At 39.8% G+C, this 13330-nt stretch overlaps 1 pseudogene; it reads right to left on the bottom strand.

The window, feature by feature from the left end:
- Positions 1–8241: 8241 nt before the first annotated feature.
- Positions 8242–12548, bottom strand: LOC140861830 (uncharacterized; annotated as a pseudogene).
- Positions 12549–13330: the final 782 nt, after the last annotated feature.

Below are 13330 nucleotides of genomic sequence, written 5' to 3'. Positions count from 1 at the left end.
AGAGCCAGCACTATACAGACGAATCCGGGAAGCTCAAAATTCTGATCTGAAGACTCAGAAGTTGGCCCGGCTGGCTGAGGGTGATAACACTTCTGGTTTCCATTTGCAGGGAGACGGTCTGTTGTGTCTTTCTGGTCGAGTTGTGGTACCCGAGGATTCTACTTTGAGGGTTGAGATCTTATCGCAAGCTCACCGCAGTCGATTCTCTGTACATCCCGGCAGCATGAAGATGTACAAGGATCTTCGCACTCGATTTTGGTGGAAAGGGATAAAGCGCAGCGTTTATCAGTTTGTGTCCCGATGCCTGGTATGTCAACAAGTCAATGCAGAGTTTAGACGACCCGGAGGGTTACTTCACAGCTTAGAGATTCTTGAATGGAAGTGGGAGCATGTGATGATGGACTTTGTCACCCACTTGCCTATTTCTTCCAGGAATTGTGATGCTATTTGGGTTGTCGTGGATCGGTTGTCAAAGTCAGCGCATTTTCTTCCCTATAACCGCGATTACACCTTTGATAGGATGGCACAATTATATGTGCGAGAGATTGTTCGATTGCATGGGATTCCGTTGAGCATTGTCAGCGATAGAGATCCGAGATTCACCTCGAGATTTTGGGGTAGTTTCCAGCGAGCCCTTGGTACTACTTTGAGCTTGAGTACGGCTTATCATCCAGAGACTGATGGACAATCGGAGAGGACTATCCGTACTCTAGAGGATATGCTTCGCGCGGCGGTGATGGATTTTGGTCCAGCGTGGCATGATCATTTACCCTTGGTGGAGTTCGCCTACAACAATAGTTACCATCGCAGCATTGGCATGGCACCATTTGAGGCTCTTTATGGACGCCGTTGTCGTACATCTTTGTTTTCGGACGAGGTTGGCGAGCGTCAGGTTGAGGGTCCTCAGATGATTCAGCAGATGATTGATGCAATAGAGTTGATCCGACGCAGGGTTAAGACAGCCCAGGATCGACAGGCTAGCTACGCGAACACTCACCGCAGGCCACTTCATTTTGAAGTAGGGGAGTATGTTTTCTTGCGTGTGTCACCTTTCCAGAAGGTGATGAGGTTTGGTCGCAAGGGTAAGCTGACACCTAGATTTATTAGTCCTTTTGAGATTCTCGAGAAGGTTGGGGATGTTGCTTACCGTCTAGCCTTGCCACCTGATCTTTCGGAGATCCACGATGTGTTCCACGTGTCCTTGTTGAGACAGTATGTGGCGGACGAGTCGCATATTTTGCATCCGACTGAGGTAAAGGTAGATCGAGATCTATCGTATGTGGAGAAACCCCTACGGATTCTTGACAGGAAGGACAAGGTACTTCGTAACACGCGTATATCGTTGGTGATGGTACAGTGGCAACGCAGAGGTACAGAGGAAGCTACTTGGGAGTTGGAGAGCCGGATGTTAGCCGAGCACCCCGAGTTATTTTGAGATTTTGTACTTCTTTGTATCAAGTTTATACTTGTTCAGTTGTAATAAAGAACATTGGTTAGCTATTTACGTTTTCCTCTAAGACTTAAATTTCGAGGACGAAATTTCTTAAGTGGGGGAGAATGTAGTAACCCGCATTTCTAATTAGTGATTAATGAGTAATTAATCACGTGTTCATGTTTAGATTAAATAAAACATGATTAAGTAAGTTCTTGTTGGGATAACGGACTTTAGAAATGGATTCAGAGCACTCGAACTAGTTGAATTGGTTCAGCAGGACTGGACGGTCCGATGAGAAGTTCGGATGATCCGAAGTGGATCGGAAGCTCCGTGCCAGGATCCGAGGCTCCGATCGAGATCGGAAGCTCCGTCGGCAAGATCGAATGCTCCGATCGGACTCAGCGTACATGTCATCGGTTATGTCAGCAAGGTGACATCATGGCTGATGTAATATCGGGCGATCGGAAGCTCCGAAGGGGAGAACGGAAGTTCCGATCGTGATCGGATGTTCCGAACTGGGTTCGGAGGTTCAGAACGTCGCCTATAAATATAGGGTTCGAGATGCTCATTTCTCACACCAATTTCCTCTCTTGTATCTCGATTCTCAAGCCTTCTAACTCAGATCTAGGGAGATCTAGGCATCCTACGAGGAATCCGGAAGTGGCTTAGTGATCTAGACGTCGTCGCGTAGCTACGGCCTAGTTTTGAGGCTATCTTCAGCAAAGGGCTAACGACGGACGCAGGTATAGCTTTGGCATCCTAAAAATATTTAGGAGTATGCAATAGCTTAGTTAAGGCTTTTAGAGCTTAATTGTTGATGCATGGATATTTGCATTGTAGTAGCTAGTAGACTGGACTAGTAGGCTTGGAGTCTAGACCAGCAGATCTAGGTTTGACCAGTAGTGTAAGAGGTACGTAAGTACTGACCGAGATAGCCGGCATGATATATTTTCTTATATGCTGCATGAGTATGTGCTATATGTTTTATCATGTTTTAGCATGTTTTACCGCCTTAGCACATACATGATTTTATGTGTGACTGCATCCGGAGAGATGTGAGTCATTGACAGTCTCCATAGGGAACGATGATCTCATTTTGGACTCGAGTCAGGTATGACAGTTTCCATATGGGACTTGTATCCTGTTTTGGATTCGGGTCAGGATGGGGTTGGCTCAGCCCTGATATGGAGTATACGAGTACCCCGCGGAGTAGCTCTCTAGCCGGTGCTGTATATTCCCGGCGCCATGAGCAAGTGTTTTTACTTGAGTTTTAAATCATATGTGTGCGCATATTTGTATTTATATCATTGCTTCATATTGAGCGTTCTAGCTCATGCCCCTGTGGTTGGGTATTGTGTACCTTGTGGGGGGGCAGGTTTGAGGCTGGACGGTCCAGGCGGCTCTCAGCAGGATTGAGCTTGGGGAGTGCGAGGTTGTAGAGGGTAGGGATTTATTTACCCTGAACCTTCGATTTGGTTGTATAACAGTATTTATACAATTGTGATAACGTCGGTTGTATTCTGTCGATTGGATTTTTTGTATTTTAATTATCCGCACTTTACGCTTTAAGCTTTTATTGCGTGCGCTTTTACTATAACTCTGATTAGTTAGTGGATCCGGGTTGGGTCACTACATAACTTGCCACTCGACGCACATCCAAATATCGGTTATTGCTAACGCGCAATATTCTTGACATACAATCCGCATGGATATGGCTTGTTGACTGGAAAGAACAAAGTTACTTCATTGCTACCTTGCGAAGTCTTCAATTCTCACAACAATCTTGTTGGCTGCTAAGTTGAAATTATACTATCTCTGTCATTTCAGAGACATCGTTCATCACACGCTAGAAGACTAGTGGCACATTCTGCTAGATCTCGAGGATCAGATCCTAGCTAATGTCAAATAGATCAGACAACTGATGTTTCCTTGCTAATGCCCATTAGCATTTCCAACTACTCGTCGGATCCAACCACAATGGTACACATAGATGCCCTCACTTAACCGAAATGTCCGGTCAACAATCTTCACTATTGTTGTTCAATGGAAAACTTTCACATGAAACAACATGATCCTTTCCTGACCTATTGCTATCACTAAGCAATTGATTGGATCAATATCAGCTTCCTTCTTAACAAGAATGCACTATACTGGAAACTACCAACTCCTTTGCTTGTCTCCACTGTCAAGTTATCACCTAACTTTACCATACAAGTCAATTGCAATCTTTCGATAGATTCGTCTCTGGAAAACCTAGAGATTCTAAATCATCCAAATTGTCGAATGCTCTGAGACTGTACCAAGTACTCATCTCCTAAGCACTAAGCGACAAAATACTATCCCAAGTATTCTTAATTGCTACATCCTGATCAACCCTGATTGGCTCAACCAATCGAATTCGTCGATCTACTTAAGCTCGCACTTATAAGATCAGACCACCACTGATCATCCAACCTACATGGCTCGGTCAATAACCATGACTCAGCTGCCACAAAGAACCATTCCCAAATGCTTGGAATACCAAAATCGCTTTGGTTTCAACACACTCATGATTGATAACCAGTAAATAGCTATTAGTAGTCTATCGACACAATCTCGTGCCTCACTACTGACATCTACCTCGTATACTGAACTTAATCAACCTAAATCTGACAGAGTTAGCCAATAGACACTAGTAGTCATTAGCACAGATTCCGTGCCACCTTAGTATTACTAATCGTTGTCTGGTTTACCCAAGGCAAACACCAAGATGAACTAAGCCCATTTCCATCCCATGGAAAATCCTACGCTCAATCTCTGAAAATATCAGATAGTACATAGCGCAATCACCGCACTAACTATCCTTGCTTCGTTCATCCAGGATGAATATCATGATTCGCCAAATTCAGAATCATAACTAACGAATCTCCAAGATTCTTACAATCTTCGAACACTCTCCTGATATATCCCTCGCTAAGATTGTGCAATAGTTCAAGACTAATGATAGTTGTGTTTTTGTTGCATTTGTTAGTATCATTTTTGTTGTTGTTTCGGATTAGTTGCATGTTTTATTTAAGCATTTTGTTCGTATTGCATTTTCCGTGTTTGCATGATGGGATTCTTGTTTTTGTGGTTAGGTCACTTATTTTGCGGACTAAGATGAAACCTCGGAGGAACGGAGATTTGAAGCAAGGGAAATGCTGGACAATTTTTGAAAATTCTCTCTCGATCGATCCGCAAGAGTATGCAGATCGAGCGAGCGCTTATATTTTGAGGACAGTAGGAAGGACAATTTCTCTCGCTCGATCCGCAGATATTTACCGATCGAGCGAGCCCTATTTACGCGAGGCAGTAGCAGTTGGATATTCACGCCGCTCGATCCGCTATTTCCTGCAGATCGAGCGGGCGTTATGTTTCGGAAAAAAAATATATTTTTGGAAACTTTGTTAATTTAGTTCCTAGCCTTTATTAGACTATTATTCCGTTTTAGTAGGATTTATTATCAGACTGGCGGAGACACATTGGAGGCCAGGTTTTCTTCTTGAATTCTTAATTCGAGTTTTTTTCTTTTTCTTTGAATTTTGTGAATTTTGCTATGAATCGTTGTAGCTAAACTTTAGTACTTGGTTGAGGAATACAAAACCCTTGATTTAGTTTATTTATGAGATTTTGATTTTCAATGTTTGATTTTTATCAAGTATCAAGAATTATTATTAATTGATTGATATTCTTGTGTATGAGATTTTTAGATTGGCCATCTTAGGATTTCATTATACAAATGAATGCTAAATTAGAATTCAAATCCGTAATTATTTGAAACCTCTAATTTGCGAAGCAACTATGATTAATATTTTATGCTGTTGAATTTGTTAAATCGTAGGAATAATAATTGACTAGGTTAAATTCATCCGCTTGTGTATGGGTTGTCTAGCTTTATCAGTTTTACTAGTTTGAATGCTACCGTGGTTTTAAATCTGATCGCTGGTATTGGGTTAGTTTATGGGGTAAGGGTTAACTTAGACTGCTGTTGTCTAGTTAACTAAAATTAAGGTGAAACAGAAATTAAATTTCCAATGGTGAATATTTGATAAGATTAATTATTTTTAGATGATCAATGATTGAATGAATAATATCAAGGGTGTAGTCGACCGATACTAAGTCTTATTTCTTATTGATTTCCTCAGTTAATTTTTAATCTTGCATGATAGTGATAATTTAATTATTTAATTGCTAAGATTTTTAGTAGTTAATCTCAACTCCAAAACCCCCTTTTATTATAAAGAACACTTTTAAATTTACCTTTTCTCGTGGGAACGATCCCTACTCACGCTACTGCATTATTTGTTTATCTGATTGAGTTGGGTAATTTGGGCATACGCGATAAGCGCTACCAAATTTTGGCGCCGTTGCCGGGGAAAGGCGTTTAATTTATTTGTGTTTTTGTTTTTGATTCTTTGTTTTTTTTTTTATTCCTCCTAGTGCTACTCTGGTTTGTTCGTGCGTGCAGGTGAATCTTCGGAAGAAGAAGAGTTTTCATACGACCCAGAGATAGAAAGAATTTTGCATAGGCGAAGGAGGACTTTTATGGTGTAATACTTTGAGATGTCAAATCTACAAGTATTCACAAGTTTTACCCAACAACACGGAGAGCCTTTCTACGCAGCATGGAAGAGATTCAATGATTTAGCAACCATCTTCCGGTATCATGATTTTTCTAACTATTCTTTCCTTACATATTATCTTAATGGTTTGGATGCAGTGACAAGAAAATGGGTAATTGATGGAGCTTTCACAGCCCGTATTTCAATATTTTGCCGAGATGATGATACCATGAGACACCTGTTGGATGATATGGCCGAGTTTGACTATTACTGGTATTCACACTCTCAATACCCGGATTTTACAGACCAACCATTCGAGCTTCAAAAGGAGGAGGGAAGTTGTTCGCAGTTGATCTTACATCCGCTAGAGGATATCATGAGCAAGCTTGTGGCATCGACTGTGGAAACTATAGAAGATCTGAAAATTTCTAGATGTCACCTTGCGGAGCAAATAGAGAATATGAACAGATCATTCCTCCATGAACACCAAGAACAAGAGGTGAAGCAATATACTCAAGAAGTGACCAACCCAATTTGGCTCGATGATGATGATTCAGAGAAACAGGATTGGGAGTGCGAATCAAATGCTGCTGAAGATTTAGAGGTGCTTGAGTCTTCTCTTCTAATTGAACCTCAGCCGAAAGATGTACTAGAAGAAACAGCATATGATGGAGTACCAGTTTCGAAATATTTTGGTTTCCAAGAGCCTACAGAGATATTCTCTTCCCATGTTTACCAGCTACGGAGTGTTGTTAAGGTGACGAGCTTATTCTGTTTATACCTGGCCAAGCTTGAGGGCTTATGGAACCAAGACCCATTTGTGGTGTCATATGAAACTTATTTTGGGCGTCAGCCGCTCTTTGAGCAGTGCTTCTGAGAGTCAAGTCGATGACTGAAAATCAAGCGCTGGCTGGGAGGCAACCCAGTATCTTATCCTTTATTTCATTTTTTGTTTTTATTTTGTTTTGTTTTTTTTTTATTTTTTTTTATTTCTTTGTTTTCAGGAGCCTAGCCGCCCCGTCTACAGACCAATTTTCAATTTGAGTCTCCCAGTATTCAGCCTAAGGCCAAAGAGGACGACAACGCCAGCACTTGAACCAGGGGAGTTTTGTTTTAATTTTGCATCTTGTTATCATTTTGTTACTTGTGTTTGTGTCGTTAGTACTAGAGCATTGAGGGCAATGCTTTGGTTTTAAGTGTGGGGGGAGTTCATTCGATGTTTTGTCAATTTGTTTGCATTCGTTTGTTGAGTATATGCATATAGTTCGTTCCGTATCATTTGTTAGTTTATTAGTGTTTGTCGTGTTACATGAGTAGGATGATGATTGTTAGCCTATGATGAGGTAGTTGAAAAATTATGAATTTTTGAAAAAATTTACTCTTGATTGGAAATGAGAAACCGGAGGTTGTTTGTTGAATATTCTTAAGCACACGTGTTTAACCAGTGAAGTGTAGCGATGTATTAGATATCATGGATGTCTGTTGTACCATTGCACGACAATAGGTGTTTGTGAAACTTGATAGTGTTTGAATCTTGATGATTTCTTTGATATGGCATAAACGATCTTGGGCGCACCTAGAAAAAAAAAAAAAATTTTACTACTCCATCCGGCCTGAAAATGATATGAATTCTTAATGTATGGAAGGCAAACACGACTATATTAAAATCGTACCCTCAATCCAACAACAAAAGAAATCAAGAAATTGCCCGATCTTGAAAACAAGTAAAAAGTTTTGGATTAACCACCTCTAGCTTACAACGAAACTAGCAACAGTAATTAGGAAGAAAACAATTGATCACAACGGGACCTTCAGAAAACCTGTTTCTGACAACCCACGAGGATAATCAATCGACAAACGCCACAAAGTTGAAAACTTTGATAAGTTTGATTTTTTGGGTAAGCAAAAGCTTAATAAAATTCTGGAGAGAATTTTGTATTGAATAATCAATAATCTGAAATCTTAATTGTTATTTTTAATAATGAATGTATATGTTGTATTTATAATACAACTACAAAATAATAAAAGATATCGCAAAATAATTAAAAATATAGCTAAAGATATCAAAGATATCTCCTAAAAGTTTCTTAGTAGGAATAAAACTCTCAAAAATAGAAAAGAATATCATAAATACTCATAAATCCGAAAACACACACTACACCCCATACTGTGTGTAAGTGCGGTAGCGCTGGAGCGCTAGGACGTCAGCGCTGGAGCGCTAGGACGTCAGCGCTGGAGCGCTCCGTACAGAGCTGGAGCTCCGATGGACTTGTGCTGGGGCACTTCAAAATACGAAGGTTTGGCGCTGGAGCGCCTGTTTTGAAGCGCTGGAGCGCTGTCCTGTCGTGAAAATCCTTCATTTTCTTGATCTTTTTGGCCTTCAATAGCATTATACAATCTCTCAAAATGATCTTCAAGCATTCCAATGTCCATTATCAACGATTGAAGCGCATCTTTGAATTTCTTAGCTCGTCCTCTCGTAATCGGTCCTCTTGGCATCTCCAACGGATCCTTAATCACTTGATCAACATGCGAGCTATCCATGATCGCATCATCCTCCCCTTCTTGAAAAGGATTTGTCCTCAAATCTTGATCATCTCCTACATCAAATGGAGACAAATCAAAAACATTGAAAGTAGCACTGACGTTATACTCACCTGGTAGATCTAATTTGTAGGCATTGTCATTGATCCGCTCCAAGACTTGGAAAGGTCCGTCGCCTCTGGATAACAATTTAGAACGCCGCTTCTCCGGAAAACGCTCCTTCCTCAAGTGCAACCAAACCCAATCACCCGGTTCAAATACAACCTTCTTTTTACCTTTATTTGCTTGCTTTGTGTATTGCAAGTTCTTTTTCTCAATGTTCGCTTTCACCTTCTCATGCAAATTTCTCACAAACTCAGCCTTTTTCTTTCCATCCATACTAACCCTTTCACTCATAGGTAAAGACATCAAATCCAACGGGGTTAAAGGATTAAAACCATACACAATTTCAAATGGTGAAAAATTTGTAGTAGAATGCACACTACGATTATATGCAAACTCCACAAATGGCAAACATTCTTCCCAACTCTTCATATTCTTTTTAATTATAGCACGCAACAAAGTTCCTAATGTCATATTAACAACCTCAGTTTGACCATCCGTTTGAGGATGACATGTAGTTGAAAACAGTAATTTAGTACCAAGCTTGCATGCACCATAATGTTTTCCAAAAGTAACTCAAGAAACGAGTATCTCTATCAGAAACAATACTCCTAGGAATGCCATGCAATCTAACAATTCCATTAAAGAACAAGTCCGCAACATGAGATTCATCATCAGATTTATGACAAGCAATAAAATGAGCCATTTTCGAAAATCTATCAACCACCACAAACACAGAATCCCTCCCCTTCTTAGATCTTGGTAATCCTAAAACAAAATCCATCGAAATATCTACCCATGGTTCACTAGGAACAGGAATTGGGGTATACAATCCATGCGGTTGTGTCTTAGACTTAGCTTTCCTACAAGTTACACATCTCTCACAAATACTCTCAACTTCATGCTTCATATGTGGCCAATAAAAATGTTCATGCAAAGTATCATAAGTTTTAACCACACCAAAATGCCTCATCAAACCATCCCCATGTGATTCCCTAACAAGTAATTCACGTATGGACGATTTAGGAACACACAATTTATCTTCCTTAAACAGATATCCATCATGCATGAAAAATTTATCCTTCGGACCATGCAAACATGACACATAAATCTCACCAAAATCATGATCATTGGCATACAACTCCTTCACATACTCAAATCCCAAAAACTTAGAGTCCAGAGTAGATAGAAGCACATACCTTCATGATAGAGCATCTGCTACCACGTTTTCTTTCCCTTGCTTGTACTTGATAATATAGGGAAAAGTCTCCACAAACGCCACCCACTTGGAATTTCTCTTGTTCAGCTTTTGTTGTCCTTTGAGATGTTTCAAAGACTCATGATCCGTATGAATCACAAATTCTTTTGGCCTCAAATAATGCTGCCACGTTTCAAGAACATGAACCAAGGCATAGAACTCTTTGTCGTAGGTAGGATAATTCAAGGACGCTCCACTTAGCTTCTCACTGAAATATGCAATCGGTCTCCCACCTTGCATCAAGACACCTCCAATTCCTACACCTGACGCATCACATTAAATTTCAAAAGTGTTAGAAAAATCAGGTAATACAAGTAAAGGAGCATTAATTAATTTTTTCTTAATAATATCAAAAGACTTCTCTTGCTCCTCGCCCCAATGGAATGGAACGTTCTTCTTTATCACCGCAGTCATAGGAGCCGCCAAAGTGCTGAAATCTTTTACAAATCTCCTATAGAAACTTGCAAGACCATGAAAACTCCGAACTTGACCAATAGAAGTAGGCGTTGGCCAATCTCGAATTGCACTTACCTTGTCCTCATCAACTTTGACACCTTGAGCACTCACAACAAAACCAAGAAACACAAGTTTTTTTGTACAAAATACACATTTTTTCAAATTAGCATACAAATGTTCAGCCTTTAGTGTGATTAACACAATCCTCAAGTGTTCAACATGCTCATTCAAACTTTTACTATACACCAAGATATCATCAAAATATACCACAACAAATTTTCCAATATAAGCACGCAAAACATGATTCATTAACCTCATAAAAGTACTAGGTGCATTAGTTAACCCAAATGGCATAACCAACCACTCATACAACCCATACTTAGTTTTAAAAGCAGTTTTCCATTCATCACCTTCTCTCATCCGAATTTGATGGTAACCACTCTTAAGATCAATTTTACTAAAGATGCTAGAACCATACAATTCATCCAACATATCATCTAGTCTAGGAATAGGATGCCTATACTTGATGGTAATATTGTTAACGGCTCTACAATCAACACACATTCTCCATGAACCGTCTTTCTTAGGCACTAACAAAACAGGTACAGCACAAGGAGACATAGACTCACGCACAAATCCCTTATCAAGAAGTTCACTTACCTGCCTTTGTAGCTCTTTTGTTTCTTTCGGATTACTCCTATAAGCTGGACGATTCGGTAATGCACTTCCGGGCACAAGATCAATTTGATGCTCAATTCCCTTCAAAGGTGGTAGTTCTTGAGGTAAATCCTCCGGAAATAATTCTTCAAATTCCTGCAAGAGAGAAACAACATTGCTCGGAAGATTTCCGGCTATATCACTTGTGTTAAGGAGAATCTCCTTATAGAAAATCAACACAAGTAGAGTATGCACATGTAAAATCTCTCGCAACTCACTCTTTTGGGCCATGTATATTTTTTTATCGGCCTCTTTCCTCTCAATTTTTTTCTCATCTTTTTTTCTTTCATTCTTTTTTTCTAAGGCCATCTCACTTTTTTGTTCACTTTTTTTTTCGGCCTCTTCTTTCTTTTTCTTTTGCAAATGATCCTCCAATATTTGATTTGGAGTCATAGGCAACAATACAACAGATTCTTTTTTCATAGTAAAGGAATAACGATTTTTAAACCCATCATGTGTCACCTTCCTATCAAATTGCTACGGTCTACCCAACAAGATATGACACGCTTGCATAGGCACCACATCACACACCACTTCATCTCCATATTTCCCAATTGAGAAAGGCACCACAACTCGCCTAGTCACTCTCACTTCAGAACTATCATTAAACCACTGCAATCTATAGGGTTGAGGATGCTTTGAAGTAGAAAAACTCAATTTCTCAACAAGCTCGCTACTTGCGACATTGGTACAGCTACCCCCATCAATGATGACACTACACACTTTGTTTTTCACAAAGCATCTAGTATGAAACAAATTTTCCCTTTGATTTTCTTCTTCTTCTTTTTGTTGCACATTCAACACTCTCCTAGTCACCAACAACTCTCCAACGATTGCCTTATATCCCTCGTCATCGGGATCCTCCAACGCAGGCATATCATCATAATTCTCCTCCTCACTCTCCGATTCAACCTCACCACCATCATTCACAATCATTATTTTTTTGTTAGGACACTGACTAGCAATATGACCAAGACCTTGACATCTAAAGCATTTAATATCCCTAGAACGATTATTGGGAGTTTCAAATTTACCTTGCACTCCTTGCTTTGGTGTTTCTTGCTTGGTGTCAACTTTTGGTTTGGACACCGGCTTGACATCCTCTCGTTTGCCAACGTTTGGATGCCAAGGTGTAGTAGTTCCTCCACCCGAGGACACTCGACCAATGCCTCTCCTTTTAAGCTGTAGCTCCACTTTCATAGCTAATTGTACCATCTCTTCAAGATCCACACAATGTCGTAGCTCCACTTGGTCGTGAATATCTCTATTCAAACCACACAAATCGAGCCACTGTTGCCTCACTATCCTCCTCAATGTTAGCCCGGATCATAGTAATCTCCAACTCCTTGTAGTAGTCTTCTACACTTCTCGAGCCTTGCTTCAAATTCCGCAATCGCTTAAACATATCACGATAATAGTAATTAGGAACAAACCTTTTCTTCATTATTTGCTTCATCTCCTCCCATGTTTCAATAGGCCTCTCACGATTTCTCCTCCTAGATGTAGTCAGTTGATCCCACCAAATTAGAGCATAATCCACAAACTCAACAACCGCTAACTTTATTTTTTTCGAATCGTTGTAGTTGTGGCAGTCAAACACCGACTCCACTCTCATCTCCCACTCCAAATAAGCCTCTGGATCAGATTTCCCATTAAACGAAGGAATTTTCATCTTAATCCCATTAATATTCCCATCTTCTCTACCCCCTTCAGTATACCTCCCTCGCATTGCTTCTCTTCTATTTCTTCCATCGTCTTGACCTCGCCTATTCCTACCCGAATTCTCACCAAAACTCTCATCATCCTCACTAACTTCAAGTTTACTTATCCTTTCATGCATTGTTTCCAACTCCGCTCTCATTGCTTCCCTTATCATTATACTCAAATCTTCCTTTGAAAAATTTTGACTATTTGAACTCATCGTACCTGCAAAAAAAAAATTAGTAATAAAATTCCTCACACAAGTTCTCACAAGTCCCTCCAAACGAATTCACTCAATCACTCTTTTTTTTTTCACTCAAAATTTATGTAGGCTTTTGCTTGGTAAAAGTGAATCAAACTCTCAAGCTCACAACTTGTAGACACTTGAAGATTGACTCTCGAAGACTGACAAAAACAAGATGAATAAATTTATGAACACTCGAATTTTGACTTGAACCCAAGGATGAACAATTGACAACAAGTTATCTTGCTTCTTCAATATTTCTTTTTTTTTTTTTTGAAGCTTTCGATCCTTTC

Source organism: Henckelia pumila, chromosome 4 (genome assembly GCF_033568475.1).
Source record: "Henckelia pumila isolate YLH828 chromosome 4, ASM3356847v2, whole genome shotgun sequence".
NCBI lineage: Eukaryota > Viridiplantae > Streptophyta > Magnoliopsida > Lamiales > Gesneriaceae > Henckelia > Henckelia pumila.
The sequence above is the reverse complement of the archived record's forward strand: the minus strand, read 5'-3'. Positions and strand labels throughout refer to the sequence as shown.